Below are 21,253 nucleotides of genomic sequence, written 5' to 3' on the forward strand. Positions count from 1 at the left end.
TAGAAACACATCTGGGAGCAATTCAGATAAATACCTTTTACCTAAATTCTGAATATCTTCATAAATTCATCTAAGTGAAGATGCACAGGTACCCAAAGGCACTTAAAACAACACAATTAAAATTATTAGGACATAATAATTAGAAATCTGAATTTTAAATGAAAAACCAAACTTGAATCTTACCTCTAAGACTTTTCAGAGTTTGATAGGATGGAAAAAGTCAGAATTTGATAAAAGATTACAATTTAGGTATGTCATGTTATATCCCAAATTTGGGTAACTGAAGGATATTTCAAAGGTAATGGTATGTACTTTCATGAAACAGGTCATTTGCTTGGTTCAAATTTATCATCTGAAACCATGCAGCTTATAGACACAGAACTAGGTACTGCATCTGTAAAGATGTCAGAAGGAGGGACACACACAGAGTTAGAAAGAGAGAGACTGAAAGCAGATAGTAATAGACAGACATATAGTCACACAGACAGAGAAGCACATAGACAAACCTCAGCTCTTATACACCAGAGAAGGAACTAATCATATAAGAAATTCCAAGAATCTACAAAAAAAGGAAACATTGCAAGTTAACAAGAGGCCATGGTGACAAAGAAGGATAAATATGAGTTCAGTGTGGATCTAGAGAAATTTTAAAAAGACAAAAAGTAGGGATGAGGAGGTAGGAGATTGGATAGGATGGGAAGGGAGGGCAGGATTTTCTGGATATGAATACTCTCTTGGCGAAATGAATGGAAAATAAAACTACAAAATAAAAAACTACTTAAGAATAGTCCCTGATCTCCTGCCAGCATTGACTAATTTGTATTTTTGGAACTAGGAGAAAGGATGTTAATTCACTAGAGTCTGTGTTAGAATGAGCTTGTAATAAATATTCCAGTCACACAAGGGCAGTTTAGAGACAATGTAATCCAGCATCACCTCCAACCAAATTACTTCCAAAATCCAGGATTTCAGTCCTTCTCTGTGAGCTTCAAATCGATATCTTCAAAATTCATTTTAGTGAAAATGTACAGATACCCAATGGCACCTAAAATGCAACATGATTAAAATTGGTAGTTCATAATACCTAGAATTCTGAATTTAAAATGAAGAATTGAACTTGAATCTTACCTCTGCTACTTATAAACTAAATGACTATACTTTCACTTGATTTCTCTGAGCCTCAGTTTCCTAAACTGTTAAATGATGATAATTACTAATACTTTCTTCCCAAGATTTTCATGATGAGTAAATAAGTTGATGTAGGTCAAATACTTTTATAAAACTTAAAGTGCTACATAAACATGATAGTAATATAGATTTTGAATTACCTAGGCCCCTTGAAATCTTGCTCCACCACTCACATTTTACAAATAAGATACAGAGAGTTTAAATAATGTGGCTAAGTTAAGACAGATATTTGCAGAGCACAGATATGAGTCCAGATTCTTTGACTCCAAATTTTGTATTCCTTACATTGTCTTTTACTACCTACAGTCAGTAATTAGCATTTTTTAAAATTTTCATACAGAGTCAGAAAGCAATTTTTAATGCTCTTTATTCTGTCTTCCTTATATCTGTTACTGGCATCATTGAGTGAATGGATGTGTGTGTTTCATTGTTGTAGTTCAGTCTTTTTTCAGTTGTGTCTGACTCTTTGTGACCCCCATTTGGTATTTTCTTGACAATAACACTGGAATGCATTTCCATTTCCTTCTACAACTCATTTACAGATTAATTCTTTAGGGTAAAACAGTTAAGTTCCTGAGGTTAGACTTGAACTCAGGAGGAGTCTTCCAGATTCCTGGTCCAGCATTCTATCAACTGTACCAACTAGCTACCCATGTGTTGTTTGAAATCTTAAAGTCATCCTTAACCTCTCTTTCTTCCTTACATTTCATCATTTGTCAAGTCCTGTCCTTTTTATTTCTGGAATGCCTATTTTTTATTTTTTTTTATTTATTATTTTATTTTTATTTATTTTATTTATTTTATTTATTTATTATTTTATTTATTTATTTATTTATTTTATTTATTATTTTATTTATTATTTTTTTCTCATTGCAACTACCTGAGTTGAGGCTTTTATCAGCTCTCTTCAATTATTATAATATTCTGATTTGACTTACAGCTTCTCCCTTTAGGGACTGTTCTGTACAATATTATTTCCAAAGAATTCTTCCTAATTCATAGCTCTGATCATGTAATTTCCTGGCTCTTTGACTAAAAAAAAAAAAAAAGAATAGTTCAACTACTGCCTCAAGAAAAAGTTTATGTTCTAGTGGGAGGTAGATGATATATACCATATATACATATAATGCCATATATCATATATAATATGTATACATGTGTATCGCAGAATATAATTGTCAATTCTACTTGTTATCTAGCAGTTCTTCTAAAGGGCCATGAATTTTCCAAGTCAATACAGATATGTGTGTGTATCTATCTATGTATATATGTATGTATATATATATGTATATCTATAACATATATATGTATGTGTGGTTATATGAATATATGTATTGTAGGGATAGATATAGCTCTATAGATATACATATATGAGGAATGTAAATAGCTCAGAGTATGGAGTACCTGGCTTGGAATTAAGACTAATCTTCCTGAGTTCAAATTTGGTCTCAAACACTTCCTAACTGTGTGATTCTGGGCAAGTCAGTTAACCTTGCTTGCCTACGCATCTGTAAAATGAACTGGAGAAGGAAATAACAAACCACTCCAATGTCTTTGCCAAAAAAACCCTCAAATGGGGTCACAAAGAGTCAGACACAACTGAAAAACAACTGAACAACAGTGATGTGTATACGCATTACTTATATGCATGTAGATGCATATAGTGTACATTTTTATATATACACCCATAGGCACACACATACATGTGTGTACATGCATGTGCCAGTTGTACACATGTAAACTACATGCACACATGTATAATATGTCAGAGTATATAGTTTACCAGAGAAAAACTCATTTTCAGTTAGAGAATCACCTTTTCTAGGTAACTAAACTGAAGTTATTCTAATTTTTCAATTTCTGTTCTCACTTTTACCATACCCAGATTTTACTGTATCCTGTCTACACATCATATTTTAGGAATATGCTCAAGAGCATTGAGAATCTTAGTATTTAATATTTTACCTCTCAGTTAGATCATAATGAACACTTCCAAGCCAACTCTGTGGAATCAAAAATAAGAACCCTGGGGGAAAATGGGTTTGAGAGACAGCCTCAATCTTAGGAACTTTCTTCTCAATGATAATATAGGAAGTCTGACAAATGAAGAGAGTAGACTAGAGGACCATCCACTGTCAAGGGACCCAGCTGTACTGATTAGAGGCATTGTGGGCTGGGCTGCTGCTGCTTGAGAAAAGGAGATGGCACACACCTTGTAAGTGCAGGAGCAGAGAAACAGGAACACTTCTGGTTTCAGTTCCAGGATAGAAAGGACATTTGTAGTTTTAAAACACTGGAGAGACTATAAGAAGTAAGATGATTTATGGGACAGCTTGACTAGTCATGGTTTTAGAAGTGAAGAGGTAAGTCCAATGTGGGATTCTTGGACATACCTCAGAAAATAACAATTTAAGAAGGAAGTGAGACTTTGGGACATTGCTCCTCATACTAGGGGAATAGAACCTGATCACACTAATAGATTGATGATGATGATGATGATAAAATCAAATAAGCAAGAAAAGTAGAAAGATAGATAGCTACTAAAGGGATAGAGAAAATCTGGTCTCCTATTCAGAGAAATCTACTTTTGTTTCCCAAGAAGAACATCAAATGATCTCAAGCATAAAAAGATTTCCTGAAAGAACTTTCAAAATCATATAATAGAAATAGAGGAAAAATTAAAAAAAATGAGCCATCCAAGGAAAAATATTGGTAGCAACAAGAAAAGAAAAACAATTTAAATATCTTGAACCTACAATAAATATTACACAGGACCTAGAAGCTATAATAATAAAAGATTATAGGTCTTAGAATACTATTTCACAAAAAGAACTGGGGTTATGACCAAAGATAACTTATTCAGAAAAGTTAGCACAAAATCCTGAATTTAAAAAAATGTATATTTAATGAACTTAAAGACTTTCAGATATTTGTGAAAAAAAACAGCATAATTTAAGAGAAAAATTAAAATATAGCATTCAGGAGTAAAATATATAAAGTCAATATCAAGGATCAATTATAAGGGAAATACTAGGTCAAATTGTTTACTATTTATATATATGATGATATAATCAGTTTTCTTATGCTTATCATTTTATTGGGGTAGTCTGAAAGAAAGACGGATTGAGTTGAATATGATTGGAGAGGGTCTAAAAAAATAAAATGGTGTAGCAATGAGCAAAACAAAAAAAAAGAGAAAAGGAAAAAAGATATAGGAGAATCTTGTGGAGCCAAAAGTAAGTAGTGCTGAAACCCTATTCTTATCAAAAATGAGTTAAAAAGGAAAAAATCTTGAGTGTGTATATACACATACACACATACACATATGGGAATAAAGTTCTTCTAAATTCAGGAATAACAGGAGGGTAAGGGAATAGAATGGGGAACAGAGGATATGGGAGGAATTTTTGAAGAAGTAGATAGGTAATGGAATAGAAGGGCATGATGGCAGATAGAAGTAAAGCAGAGAAGAGAGAAAGGTTAAAGAGTGAGAAGATCAGTGAGAAAATAGGAAGGAGACCAATATATATGCTTATCAAAACAGACTATTTGCACATAAATATAAAACACTTTTAATACAGATAAAGTAAGATCTAAATTGAAGTAGTATTTATATTCATGGGTAGGTAAAGTCAACATAATAAAAAATGACAATTTTACCTAACTAATCTATTTATGCAATGACATCCCAATTAAATTACTAAAATTAATCATACTGAATTAGAAAAAAATTATAAATTTCATTTGGGAGAAAAAAGAGTCAGAAACTTTAAAGGAGACCAGGGAAAGAATGATGTAAAGGAAACAGATTCATTAATATCAAACTTTAACCATATTATAAGGTAAAAGGACTGCTGAAATATTAAAAGGGATAATTTTGTTTATTTTAAAGGTTTCTTGTCTAAATAAAATTTATACAACTAAGACTAGAAGGAATACAGAAAGTTGGGAAGAGGTTTTCATGAACAGTCTCACAGATACAATGTGATTAGGTTGGAATATTGCTGTGGTATAAGAAACAAACTGAATGTTTCAGAAAAACATGGTAAGATTTGAACTTAATGAAAGAGGATGATAGATACCTTTAGAGAAACAGCAGACAAGTAGAGATAAGCATGGCATAGATCTACAAATATGTGTATGAAATAATATGTGGATATATGTATATGATTATAAATATGCATTTGTGTATATGTGTGTGTGTGTGTGTGTGTGTGTGTGTGCATATATTTGTGTGTCTATGCATTCGTGATTACTGTAGCATTCTTTGAGGGGAAGAAGTTCTTGGACAAGGGAGTCAATTACTCACTGGATACAGGGATAATCAACTGGGCAGCTGAATGGAAGCATCCCATTTTCTGCTCTTTAACTACAGTTTGGCATGTCTTCCACAATCAAACTTCTCTTAGCAACACATCATATAGTCCTTATTCCCTTCCTATACATGGACATCTACATTAAGCTCCCTAGTAAATAAATAATTGGTAATCACTAAATGGATATCACAAAAGGTTTGAAGGAATAGAGAACCTGATTCTAGTGCTCTGTTCACTAACTAAACTTAAAACAAACAAACAAATACCTTGTTTAGTTTATTTTAAGAGCAAATGATCAAACTTCTTTGCTTGGCCAGGAGCCAAGAGCAGGATGTAACATTACATTGGCAATGAATAGGCTTGCTTACAGCTATTCCTTAAAGAATGTAACCAACTTTCTTTTCCAAGTGCCATGAAAACTGCATGTAAAGTTTAAAAAAAATATGTTTTTAATCATGAATTACTACCACTGAAGCCCATTGGATTAAATAGGGCCTGAAAATGATATATTTGAATTCTTACCAACATTCTCATGAGGTTTCCCCTTTAAATGGTCACATTCTATTTGGGATCATTTCACTATTTTTTTTAGCTGACACTAATCTGCAGTTGTTAAATTTTCACCTTAAATTCCAGTTTTTCTAAGACTGCCTCCAGCTTTTTCTACTTATATTAGTTTTTTTCCTTATAAGAATTCTTAGGAAAAGGAGATTTATGCTAAATTTTATTCTCATTTTAGAGATGAGAAAACTAATATAGGATTGTAAAGTAGTTTGACTCAGTGAGTTAGTAGCAGGGCTAGACATAGGAATTTGCAATGAATTATTGATTTAATTAATTTTATTAAAATTATGCTTAATACTTTTCCTTGGATTCCATATTATGAGTTATTTATGAATAAGCATTACTTACAATGAGTTAATTTAATTAAAAACTCCATTTGTAAATCTTTCAAGAAAGACCCATCTCATATCAAATTTGTCCCTCTGCAATATGCTATTTTGAATGCCAAAGAGTAAATAGAAAACCTCAAGTTCAGTGTGTCTAACTACATGTTTCTTGGATAAGATACAAATCACATGGCCAAATTCACTCTTAGAAATTTAACAACTCAAAACTACTGCTGATCTGGGGTATGGGGTATATAGTCTCTAAAAGAAGACAGGTTTCTTTTAAAAAAATTCCCAAATCACTGCCTTTTCATACCTCAACCTACCCCCCCCCCCCACTTTAGGAGAATGTCCTAATTTAGCTCATTCTTCAGATGTCCTCACCAAAAGTATTATACCAATTGTAGAAAATACCTTTCCTGGTGCAGTTGAAACTGACTTAAGGACAAGGAAATCCTAGCCCCCATTTTATGTAGTTGCATCTGAAACTATATACATCTTAGAATCATTGATATAATCTGGCATTTAAGATTATCAAAATGTGGCTCCAAACCATTCTCCCAGCAAATTTCTAATTTTTTCTCATCTGTTGTATGATAAATTAATTGTATGACTGAGATCCCTAAATTAATAAGCCACAGTCTTGCTCCATGAATTTAAATAAATTATCTCCCCATATTTGTAATTAAGACCTTCCTCATCTCTACTTGTCACAAATTTTATCCTTTTTCAAAGATGGACTCAGTTCCTCCATGTAATTTTCCACACTCCAACCCTGACAGTCTTCTCTTTTTTTCATATTTGCAATCTTTATTTTTCTTATGATAAAAAGACTTCACTATAGAGTCATATAACCTGTGTTCTGATTTGACTGTGTGTGAGAGCAAATAACTGAAATCAATCTGGAATGACAGGCTGAAGCTATATTTGAAGTACATTAAATACCAAATAGATAATTGTTCATTTTATTCTAGAATGAAATACTGAAGCTTAATGAGCAAGAGAATAACATGGTCATACTAGGTACAGGAATATCTATTTGCTTGTTAAATATAGGTAACCCACTTCCTGCTGGCTTTGCCATAAAGCATATAGGCAAAAACACAAAAAGTTGTACTTTTCCATTGAAATTTCCTGTGAATTCCTGAACCCAGGTATTGGCTTTAACCTGAGTTAAGAGGCCAAATAAAGCATTTGGCAACCTAAGGATGGGTTTTCTGGGAAATAGGAAACAGAATTAGTGGTTTGGGGTCAGGGAAGGGATTAAGAAACTGGATAATAATATTTGGAATGCTTATACCCGTGTCTGTAAAGTCATTACTATAATATTAAGCATGCTGTGCCTAACGAAGGGAATGTTTCTTCCTTATATAACTGGCTATTTTATGTTGTAAAAGGTAAACATCCTTGGACTCCTTCTGAGCTAGAAGGAAGGTGAGTTGCCTCCTTCCCCATGACAAAGTGCTATTTTGTGTTAGAAAGGGACCTGGATTATGACTAATTCAAAGAATTACAAGGCAAAAGTAACATTATAAATGGCAGTGCAGTCTATGCTATTTCTGTTACTTGTTATAGTTTAATATTATGAAAGGACCTCAGTAAGGAACCCCTTAGGAAAAGTGATCCAAATGCTGATAATACAAATGGGTAAAGATACATTAGGTTATATTACACCACTATTCTGAATTTTATTAACCCTGTTTTAGGAGTTAATGCTCATAGCTTCTGACTGGATTGATTTTTTCTGTTAATAGTATTTTATTTTATTTTTCCAATTATTGTCAGTCAGTTTTGTAAATTTTTAATTTCAATTTTTCCCTCCCTTCATTCCCTTCCCTTTCTCCATTACAATAATCTGCTATATAATAGATATGCAATCATGTTAAACATATTTTCATATTATTCATAATGGATAAAATTCTTGATTGACTATAGCAATCTCTGAACAATTCCCACTCCATTGCCTCAGATAGTAAAACTAGACCTTCTCTCAGTTTTAGATCTTGATAATGAAATGCCCCCTACTTTAGCATTACCCAATTTTTGTTATTCATATGTAATCCTAGAAAATTTCTCCACTACATTTGGGTTATGAATTAGCAAGCCACTTCCTTCATTTGCCATTGATTACCTGTTCCCACCAAGCCCATCTTTAGAGTATATAACTTCACCAGCTGAGCCCCCACTTTTTAAAAACTTTAATTGTTTTATTATTCCAACTACACGAAAAGATAGGTTTATACATTCATTTTTGGTAAGAGTTTAAGGGAGTTTTCCCTCCTACCTTCTCATCCTTCTCCACTTCCCTTGATTATGAGCAATCTGACATAGGTTATACATGTACAACTATGCTAAACATATTTCCAAATTAGTCATGTTACGAAGGAAGAATCAGAACAAAAGGAACAAAAAACATGAAAGAGCAAGAAAACAAAATAAGGCATAAAACAAAATTATTAAATTGGAAAACAGCATGCTTTGGTCTGCATTCAGGCTCCATACTTCTTTCTTTTAATGAGGATGGTATTTTCCATCACAAGTCTTTACATTTGTCTTTGATCATCGTACTGCTGAGAAGAGATGAGTCCATCGTGATTGATCATCATATCATCACACAATGTTGCTGTTAATGAGCACAATGTTCTCATAGTTCTGCTCACTTTACTCAGCATCATGAAACCCAACTTTGAAGGTTTTTTTTTCACCCAATGCATCTCCTTGCCAATCAAGCTGAGTATCTTGAATCAACGTGTACAAACCTCTATAGTGTCGTATGATATGTATGTATATTTTTTATTTTTTGCCTGTTTACTATGTTTCATGATAATAAAAGTTTGTTTATGCCAGCTTTATAAATACCAATTTCCTGTAAATTCCAAGAAAAAGTTCTTTGTTTCAACCCAATCTATGAGGTTACATAAAGCATCCCCTCTCCTACCATGAGGGCATGGCATAATGGAAAGATAATAAGCTCAGGCTGTAAATAACTTGGGCTCAGAGCAACAGCAGTAGTGACCTCCAGAGCTTTCAGTACACAGATGCTAAGGGGTCAGACAACTGGTCAGTAGATTGAGAGGTCCCTTTGCTAATACTGGGTTCAGGACTCTGTTTCATTGCTTACATGTGGATATAAGTCACAATCCTGAGTTGTAGTCCCAGGGCAAGAAGGACATTAGCACAACCAAACTTGCAGCCACATGAGCAGGGACCCTGGTTTCAGTTCCAAGACAGAAAAGAGTGGTTGTTATTACTCACAGAACAGAGGCCAAGACAATAGTAAGCACACTTCTCTTTAGATTGTACTACTTTAGAAGAACTGCAAACTTACAGATTCCTCAGAAAACAGATGCAACAAAAAAACTCACGAGCTTTGTATAGTACTCCTATGTCCCAGAAGCAGATCTTAACTTTGAGATGCAAGATTAAAAATTAAAAAATAGGCTATAATGAACAAACAACAAAAAAGATGAAATGGAAACCTACACTAGTGACAGGAAAGATCAAAATACAAACTCATAAGAAGAAAACAAAGTGAAAATCATTTTTATCTGAAGTCTCAAAGAAAATTGTTAATTGGTCTAAATCCTCCAAAACATTCTTATAAGAGCTCAAAACTGTTTTTTATAAATAAATTAAGGGAATTTTTAGGAAAATTGGAGAATGTAACGAGAGTGATACAGGAAAGCCAAAGAAAAAATCAATAGCTTGCTAAAGAAGGCACAAAAAATACTAAAGAAAATAATACCATTAAAAAATCAGAATAGACCATATTCTAAAAAATGCACAAAAATCTACTAGAGAGAAGAACTTTTTAAAAATCTGCATGGGTCAAATGTAAAAGGAGATACAAAAATTCACTAAAGAAAGTAACTTCTTATAAAAGGTGAATTGCCCAAATGTAAAATGAGATGTAAAAAAAAAAATCACTGGAGAAAATAATTCATTAAATTTTAAATTGAGCAAATGGAAGCTTATGGTATCATGAGATACCATGAAGCAATAAAATAAAGCCAAAAGAAGAAAAATAATAGGAGAAACTGGGAAATTACTTATTTAAAAAAAAGTCTGACCTGGAAAATAGATCCAAAAGAGATAATTTAGGAAGTATTGAATGACACAAAAGCCATATTTTTTTTGCAAGTCAATGTGGTTAAGTGGTTTGTTTCAAGACCACACACAGCTAGATAATTATTAAGTGTCTGAGTTTGGATTTGAACTCAGGTGCTCCTGACTTCAGGGCCGGTGCTTTATCCACTGCACCACCTAACTGTCCTGAAAGCCAAATTTTTTTATAAACAAGAGCTTGTATATTATCTTTCAAGAAATTATCAAGGAAAACTCTCCTGTTACTCGAGAACAAGAGGGGAAAATAGATATTGAAAGAATCCACTGATTACCTTTTTAAAAAGATTGGTAAAATGACAATTTCCAGGAAAATTATAGTCCTTTAGCAGCCATAAGAAAACAATTCAAATATCATGAAGCCACAGCCAGAATAACACAATATTTAGTAATTTATTAATTAAAGAATCAGTGAACTTGGCATATGATATTCTTGAAGGCAAAAGAGTTAGGATTACCATCAAGAATAGCCTACCCAGCAAAACTGTGTATGATAAGAGGAAAATGGGATTTTAATGAAATGGAGGATTTACAAGCATTCCTGATGAAAAGACCAGAGTTAAGTAGAAAATTGACTTTTGAATACAAGACTCAAGAGAAGCATATAAAGGTTAACAGGAAAGAGAAATTACATAAAGTTAAAATATTTATATTCCTATATGGGAAGAGGATATTTGTAATTCCTTAGACCATTCTCATTATTAGAGACAGAGGGAAAAGATGTGAGTTGAATGTGACAGAATAATATCTAGAGGAAGAGACAGAAGAATTAATTGGGAGAAAGAAATGGAGAGATAGAATGGGATTAATAATTTCATATAAAAGAGGCACGAAAGAGCTTTTACAATGGAGGCGAAGATTGGACGGTAAGGGAGAGCACTTGAACCTTACTTTAATCAGAATTGGCTCAAAGAGGGAACAATATATATATATATATATATATATATATATATATATATATATATATATATATATAGTTATATATATAGTTATATATATAGTTATATATATATATAGTTATATATAGTGAAGGTATATGGGAAGGAGGTAATAAAAGGAATAATGGATTGATTGGGGAACTGGTAGAATCAAAATATTTTTCAGGATGGAAAAAGTAGAAGGATGGAAAGGATAGAAAGGAGAGAGATACAAAGGAGGAAAATAATATGGAGGGAAATAGAATTGTTTATTTATAATATATATTCTATATATTATAATATAACTTTAAATATAATAATTTATAGTAAGTTTGTCTCTTAAAGTTGCCATGTCTCAAATATTTTAGAAAACAATCAAATTTATAAAATTAAGAGCCATTACCAATTGATAAATGAATAGAGGATATAACAGACTATTTCAGACAAAATAAATTATCTACAGTCATACAAAAAATGCTCTAAATCACTATTGATTAAAGAAATGCAAATTAAAACAACTATGAAGTATGTCTCATACCTATTGGTTAAGATAGCAAAAAAGATTTAGAAGAAGAACTGGAGCAAAATGAAATAAACAATACCAGGGGAGCATTATACATAGAGCATTATTGCATTATCAATTGTAAATGACTTCACTATTCTCAGCAATATAATGCTCTAAGGGCAGCTAGATGGGACAGTGGATAGAGCCCTGACCTTGGATTCAGGAGGATGGGAGTTTTAATTTGTCCTTGGACACTTAATTCTTATTAGCTATGTGACCTTGGGAAAGTCACTTATCCCTGATTGCCTTGCATCCAAGGCCATCTCCAGTCATTCTGATTCATTTCTGGTCACTGGACCTCAGGTTGCTTTGGAGTAGAACGTGAGGCTAATGTCTTAGGACAGTACCACCCTCAACACACATACTCAAATCCAATTCACATGCTTGACATGACATCGTCTCCCTGATGTTGTGATTTTCTTTGAAAAATAAAGGACAATGCTCTAAGACAATTCTGAAGGACTTGTAATGAAAAATACTATCCAACTCCAGAGAAAGAAGTGATGGAGTATGCATATAGATTAAAACATTTTTTTTAAAAAACACTTTCTTATTTGGATCTCTCGTGTTCCCACCACTTACAACCTTGTATTGTACTGCACTTTTCCTTGTCCATATTATCCATTCTTTTCTGTGTAAATCTAAATTCCTTGACTTTGTTTATATATGTAGTACCCATTCCAGGAGAAACCCCCCAACTTAAAGATTCAAGTTATTCTGTGGATCCAAATTACTAAAATCACATTTCAATTACCAATTCCAACTAGTATACTTTCCCTGAGTAGATATAATTAGCTCAGAGCAAAGTTATTTAATGAGATGACATTGTAAGATAAGTAGCTCCAAAATATCTTCCTTTTGTATAAAACAAATGCATACTCTTTTCCACAAATACATAACTAATAAGAGAAATATAGAGGGCCAGTATTTTCTCTTCTTCTGATAATTTCATAGCATTTCTTAATAGGTGTTAACATTATTTCTGTGTTCGATGCTCTGCTCATCTGCCCATCATAGGCTTGACTCTTAACTTGTCAGGACTAATTCTGAAACCCATAGCTGATTCTCTTCTCTGCTGTTAGGAATCACCCTCTTCAGGGCATAATCTTACCTCAAGTCCCTTTAGTAAGTGGGCCAAGTGCTTTGAAAGGTTCACTAGGGGCATGATAGTTTTCAGCCAGCCAATGGCCTAGTCAAACTCTAAAACTATCCAACTTCATGGAAGTTGGATTCTTCATATTTCATTCAAGTTCTCAGTGCCAAGAAGCTATTAGATATATTCACTACCTGACCCAGTTCCCCATTACATATATACTCTGTTATTAGCACTCAATTTGTTGCAGATCATAGAAATTCTATTATCCCCAAATTTAATTGGTCTTATAGCTATATCCTATTTTAAAAGTGAGAAAACTGAATCCCCAAAGGGGATCATAATATTTAATGCTATATGAATCTGTCATTAAAATATATTAAATCCAAATGAAAAAGAACCTGATAATTACAAACCTGCTAAACAATCTATAACAAGCAATTATTTAACTATAAATGTGCTGCATTTATGTGACCTAATTTCCTTTTTATGGACAATGAAGCTGGAATTAGTTTCATCAGTCACAGAGTATATGAGGGATAGTGATGGTTGACCTAAATATCACTAGCTCATGCCATTATAGTCTATCTAAAAATTTCTTTCTTTATTTGTTAAGCAATATGAACAGAATTAGGTCATGTTATTGTAAATAATAATGATTTGTCCTTCTGTGCCTTGAGGGTTGTGACTATACAGAACAGAGGAGGTCAACCAGGCCTTTGGGGCATGCAGCATAGGAGGTTTATCTCCTTTAAAAATGTTTACAATGCAATACTATCCCATTTCCCTTCTGTTTTAAATAAAAAAAATTGTAATAAAATCCAACAACCACTTGCATTGCTGAGCTATTATTTATTTACAATGGAAAAGGGTAACTGAGTTACAAGGAAAAAAAGAAAGGTATTTTACAAGAATATCATCTCTGAATAGGTACTCAGAGCTATCATAGGAGATTATAACTTTTCTGAATTAAAAGAATATTTTCTATTGGAATTTCTCTAGGCACTTCAGTAAGAAATAGTTGCTCTAGCAGCTGGTACCCATATTAAGGCATCCAATATCTTTCCTTGATTTTTTGTGGGCTTCATGTGAAGGTATTTTAAATCTTATTTTGTCCCTTCCTCTTCTCTGGAATTTTGAAAAATCTAGAATTTTATTTCTTCCTTCCCATTTCTTTTAAACTTACTCCCAACATTGATATGCTAAAAATATCCTCAATCTGAAATTTTAGTTTATTTTATTTTGTTTAATTTTTTTCCTTTTATACCTTTGAATTATGAGGACTAATTTAGTCTACTTTCTTGAAGTTCTCTTTTATTTTATTACATATATAATCCAGCATATTTTTCCTTTCTCATCAATATTTAAAGCTACATATTATAAATTTTGTTTTTTTAGTTTTGTAATAGCAACACTTCATTGTCTTAAATTTTTTTTAAGTTGCCATGGTTATGCAAGAACATTTACTGCTTGAATCAATTAATAAGAAACTAGCGAGAACAGATCTCTGTACCTATTTCATAAAAGTCACTGTTAGAGACTCAGTGAAGATTGAAAATAATTTATTTAAAAGAAAAGATCTAACTCTAAACCATATGGAGATTTTTTTTTAGGGTCTGGATTCTGAGTTTGGAGCAGGCCTAGTATACTAGCATATTCTGAGGAGTGAAAGTAGAACTCAGCTGCTACAAAGAAGGAAAATATTGAGGATCACCCTGCAATTGGGAGCAGAAGACCTAGGGTCAAGAAAATTCCAAAAAAAAATGTTTGGTCTTTTCCCAAAAATTCCATTCTTTGTTGCTATCTATCTATAATCTAAGTTTTAATTTCCTGTTTCTAGTAAACTGAATTTTGCTTTTTAATCCCCCCAAAGACCAAGAGTAAACCATGAATGAATGAATGAATGAATGAATGAAATGTGTGAATATATGCATGCAAAATTAGACAGAGTTCAAATTTTTGAAATTTTCTTACCTGGAGACTTAAAAGAAATTGGATCTCCTCTACAGAGGAATTGAAAACTGAGACTTGAGACCTCATTCTTCAAGGAAGCTAAAGATTATTATTAGGAAGTAATACATTCCAAGAAAGGGGAATAGACAGTTAGTGCAAATATACTGAGGTCAGAAGAGAAAGCCTATCAAAAATAAAAGATATATCATCATTCTTTTTATCTGAGTAATGCAAAATAGAATGAGAAAAATATATTGGAGTCAGGCAATGAATGTCAAACTAAGTCATAAATAGTAAACTAGGGATTTTGCATTTTTTCACATTTTTATTAGACATATTCTTTTAAAATAAATCTTTAATGCTATCTTTTGATATTATACATTATATAACCCTTCTGTCTCCCAAAAACATTATGTTAAGACAAAGAATTTTTCAAGGAAAGAAAAAGGAGAAAAAAATTCAGTAAATTTGATCAACACAGTGAAAAACTGGTATAATATGCATTGTTTCACAGCAGTGACAATTCCCACTTCTGCAAATAAGGAGTAGTATCTTTTAATCTCTGTTCTTTGAAACAAAGATTATTCTTTATAATTTTGCAACATTCAATTTAGATTGTTTTGTGAATGTTGTTCTTTGCATTTACATTAAGAAATATGTTTTTTGACTATGCTTATATAATTTTGTAGCAAATCTTTCTTTCCTTCTCTATATTCTTCATGTTCATCATTTATTGTTCTTGTAGCTGTTCAGTCATGTCCAATTCTTCATGAACTCATGGACAATGGTATGCCAATACTGTCCATGTAATTTTCTTGGCAAAAATTATCATTATTTTCTTTAGTTATTTAAAGCAAAGAAAACCTCAAATGACTTGTTAAAGTTATACTACAAGTTAATATCTAATGTCAGATTTGTACTCTAATCTTTCTGATTCCAATCTGCTGCCTCATATCACTTCTTACAGTACAGTAATATTCCATTGTATTTATATTTAGTCCATTAGTTTAACCAAATTTTAGAACATATTCATTTATTACCCTATTGATAGCCAGTTACTTTTATTCTCGCCCTTTGCTACCTCATAAGGTGCTGCATCTCTTATGATGAATATGGGTTTTGTTTATTGCTGTTTTCTTGTTTGTGTGTTATTGCTGTTGTTTTTCAGTAAAATTCCTGATCTAAATTATATGGACATCTAATCATCAGTTTATTCTCATAACTCAAGATTGCTTTCCCAAATGTTTGTACCAATGCACAGTTTTACAAACAAAGCATTAGTGAGACTATCTTTCTACAATCCTTATAAAATTGATTATTTCTATTTTTTGCCATCTTTGGCAATTTGCAGTCAGCTAAAACCTCAGAGTTGTTTTGATTTGTATTTCTTTCACTTATTTAGAACATTCATTAAACTGATTGTTGATAGTTTTGTATGTTTTTTGAGAAATTTTATTTCCTCTATTGGGAAATGACTTTTTGTCTTACATAATTCTGTTAGTTAACAGGGAGCATTGATGGATTTTGAGGAAGGTTTGAATCACATGATCTTGTTTATATTTTTTAGAATGATTATAAGGGGCCAGTTAGGTGACAAAGTTAATAGAGTACCTGTCTTAGTTCAAATCTGCTTCAGACACTTAATGCTAACTTAGATATATGAACTTGGGCAAATCATTTAACTCCATTGTCTTGCAAAAACAAAACAAAACAAAAATTACTTATTAAAATGATTATAAGAGCTCCACATGAATAGATCCCTTGACATGTTTCTCATTTCAAGATGCTTTATATTTCAAATGAATAGCCATTTAATCAGATTGAACTAATCATTTATAGCCATTTGACTAGTATCAATAGTAAGTTTTGTTCTTCTATTGGGTCTCTAAGAATAGAATTTGGTAGATGATAAACAGATACTAAAGAAAGCCTCCAGTTTCTCAAACCAATTCAGCATTTGAATATGGTATTTAGACAAGACTACCTTAATTGTAAACAGAACAAAGGCTAGCTTTCTTAATCCTATCAGAAGCCCTTTCAATTATACATTGCTCTGAAGGCCTTTTAGACTCTCATTTTACTGGAATGTTCACTTTGCTTTTTCCCACCTTTCTCCTAACCCATCCTACACTGTTAGGTTTTAGTCTTCTTTGATTGAACAAGCCAGAGGTGATGTTTCAGATCATATCTTCTGATGGACAAGCTATTTAAGAAAAAAAAGTAGGCCTCCATTTTGAAGGGGTGTGGTTCTCTAGCTAGACTTCCCTCTATGCATGCTGGCAAGATTCCAAACTTAAAGCAAAATCAATAAATGTACTTATTAACCTAATTCTGCTTTGCTCTTTCTTAAGTCCAAAACTTCTGTAACATTTATCCCTGGTTAGTTTAATCTCTGGGAAGGTTAATACATATTTATTTCCAATAAGTCAAAATTTGATAAACATACCTCCTCATTGTGGAGAGGCTAAATTACATTATATATTTGACTTCAATAAGCAGCAAAATTATTTATAGAATAGCTTAGTTTTAAGGGCAGTCTCACCTACTTCCAGCCCCAATAGAATTATTTTTTTCAAGTTAGAAATCACAAAATGAGAAAAGTTATCTTTTGAATCCTCATTGTCAAGACAAGTTTTAAAATATTTTACAATTTAATCTACTCTCTACTTAATGAGATTCCCAAAGATTCTGTGCCTAGAGGCCAGACCAAAAAAGGGTCATCATCTGCTCATTTCTAAGTTTCTGTCCTTGTTTCTCCCTCCAGGGAGGACTAAAGGACCTGCCAGAGAATTTGCCTTTGTTGACCACAGCTGTAATCAAGTTACTGACTGTTGAATAACCAAGTAGATTTGACTTAGCTCTGATTGAACTGATATCCTTGCAAAGTCATGTCACTGAAGAAGGAAGAATTACCTAATCAAATTTGCTTTCTATACTGAACTAATGAGAAGTTTGATGTAGTAGATAACTTTCAAGCAAAAAAAATAATTATTTTCAAGTCATGTCTGTGCCACACACAGATGACCTTGGGAAAGATAAATTACCTTTTACTATGTTAACCAATATTAAGATTGTTGATTACATATCTACTATAGTGAAAGGAATTTTCACACCTGTAACTTCTCTACACCAAAAATAAATTTAAAAAAACAAATCTATACTTAAATAAATAAAAAATCAACTTATTTTAATGACAGAGTCCAAAACACTCAAGAATTAAAGTAAAAACAAGGTAAGAATTATCTAACTAATCTATCACTTATAGCTACTTTTTTGTGTGTCTGAACTAAAACAGAAATGACTGGTTCCAAAACATTCTCATTTTGTTGTTCTCTGGTTACTTTTTCCCATTCAGATCCACAAACTTATGGCTTTAAATTTAAATTACTAGGTTAATTATGGTGACATTTTCTAGGTGCACCATCACCTGAAGAATCTTCCTCAGTTTTTGGGTTCATGTGAAATGAATTTAGAATGGAATTCAGCTGAATGGCAAGCAAAAACAATAGGATGGGTCAAAATGATTAATGATACTCCTGGTCCAAAGGTAGCATAGAAAGGTAGGGACAGATGGATAGCAATTCAGTCAAAGATAAAATCCATGTGGCCTCTCTCATTTTGACCTTCACATGAGGTGTGGTGGCCCTGATAAGTAGTAGAATGTGCACTCAGGTTAAAGTTGCAGAATCTCCTAGGGTCCATATTTGTATAGATTTTTCAGACAAATGTTCTTCCATAGAAGCAAAGATACTGCTGCAATGATGGTGAAAGGAACATAGAACAAGAGTGAAAGAGAGTTCTTAAAAGATTAAGCAAGAATACTTTCTCTATATCAGGAACATAGAATTATAACTATGCCATATCATAAGTTTTCAAGGGAATTTCAGTAACCAGTTCTAATTGAAATTGGGGATAGTTAAGCTTTAAACATGATAGTGTTTTGAAATAGGAGCCTGGGAGAGTGGGACCATAGATTTCTCTGACTATTCAATTTCACAGTATTATAAAAATGTATCCATATAATATATATTACATATTTTATATATTTAATCTTCTAATTTAAGACCTATGTTATCTCTATTGCATTGGTCAGTCTTGTTGCCTACCTCTACGACCTTATCCTCAAAAGCTGCATTTGTAGATTAGATTCAAGTAGTGCCAGTTTACCTTTCAACATGAGATCATGAGAACTATATTTTTCCCAGAAAATTATAAAAAGAAGAGAAGTGAAGAGAAGAGAAGAGAAGAGAAGAGAAGAGAAGAGAAGAGAAGAGAAGAGAAGAGAGGAAACTCTAGAAAGCTGTCTTCCATTTATTTTGAATTTTTAAAGTCACTGAATAATGGCACAAATGTTTCCAATTATTTTGAAATTCTTCTTCTTCTTCCTCCTCCTCCTCCTCCTCCTCCTCCTCCTCCTCCTCCAAATGATGGCTTAAGAGATAACACATTCCAATTATCATTAGTAAATCTAACTCACTCATGCCTCCCCAATCCATCATTATATATAAAAAGTATAGTCACATTTATATGTCCAGCTTCAAAGATAGAAGGAATGAGAAAGAAGGAAAAGAATAAAATGTGGATCTATAAGAAAAAGGAGACATATTTAAGTATAATGCAGGCAATAGCTAACATGGTATTGACTTGGATAAGATGAGAAGAAGTGATCAAAAGATAGTACAAGCAGAGATCCGGAAATCATGCTTAGAGAAGCACTAGTCTTTATGGGAAAAGTTCTATACTTGGAGCAAGGAAAAATCTGGTTTCTAATCTTGCTTCTGAGTAATTTCTGAGGTGATTTCTAAGGAAGACACTAAACCTCTCAATGCCTCAGGCAGCTTCTAGGACTTATTTACCAAATCATATTTAGTTGGAATCTCCATTTATAAAAGGGATTCCCACTAAGGGAAACTGTACTAATTAAATAACATTCTATGCATTCATATGCTGAGAATCTCTTCCTGAAGAACAAAGAACATAGTAGATGTTAATAAATAGTAATTGGATTAAGAAAACAAATTTTTAGGCCAATTCTTATTAAGAAAGGCAGTTTCACAACACCTCATAAGGGGGAAAAAAGACAAATGAAATCTTTTTAACTTTAATTTTATAGGCACCCATCAAAATAAGCTCTATAAAGGAAAACAAACAATATTATTATCTGGAAGATTCAGTCTAATTCTAGTCTTTCATGGACTTGAGTATCACATAGTTACAATTTCAGAGAATCATAGAATGTCATATATCTTTCATTTTTTATTCAAAACAAAAAACATAGATATTAGAAAAAAGATGATTGCTCATGAAGTTATCATAACACAAATCTATTATGTAAAATTTGCTATGATTTTTAAATATAATAAAGTTATCATATAGTTTTCTTTTTTTTTCTTACCCATACCTACCATGGGGTGATTAGCATTAGATACAAATAAATATATGTTTGTGATATCAGTAAGATGGTGCTGTGTATATACCACTAGACCTGGAGTTAGGAGGACCTAAATTCAAATCTAGCCTCAGACACTTGACATTTATTACCTGTGTGACCTTGGACAAGTCACTTAACCCTACTTTTCTTGACTCTAGGGCCATCTCCAATCATCCTGATTCCTATCTGACCACTGAATCCAAATGACTCAAGAGAAGAAATTGAGGCTGATAACTTAGCACAGTAGCCCCTCCTTCAAATTCAATTTACTTGCTTGTCAAGGCATAACCATGATGCCATGATCTTCTTCAAAAGCAAAGGACAAGCATTTTGTGTGTGTGTGTGTGTGTGTGTGTGTGTGTGTGTGTGTGTGTGAGTGAAGACATTCTAAGCATACTCTGTTTATTAATTCTTTTTTTGAATGCAGTTAGAATCTTCCTTCTTAGGTTCCTTCTGTCGATTTGGGTATTTAAAATAGTCAAGATGTTTTAGTTGCTCAAAGTTGTTCTTAAAGTAACATTGCTATTACATAAATATATATGTATATATAGTTCTGTTGTTTTTGTTTATTTATTATTTATTTCTTTATTATTTCATCAAGTTTACCAATGCTTTTCTAAATGAGTTCATAATTTCTTATAGCACAGTAACATTCCATCACAATCATAAACCACAAGATTTAAGCCATTTACCATTTGACAGGGCAACTTCACAATTCTCAATTCTATGCAATTGTCCTCTGAAGACCACTTGAGAGGACCTTAGGAAACACATGACC

This window comes from Macrotis lagotis, chromosome 2 (assembly GCF_037893015.1).
Source record: "Macrotis lagotis isolate mMagLag1 chromosome 2, bilby.v1.9.chrom.fasta, whole genome shotgun sequence".
In the NCBI taxonomy this organism is placed as follows: Eukaryota; Metazoa; Chordata; class Mammalia; order Peramelemorphia; family Peramelidae; genus Macrotis; species Macrotis lagotis.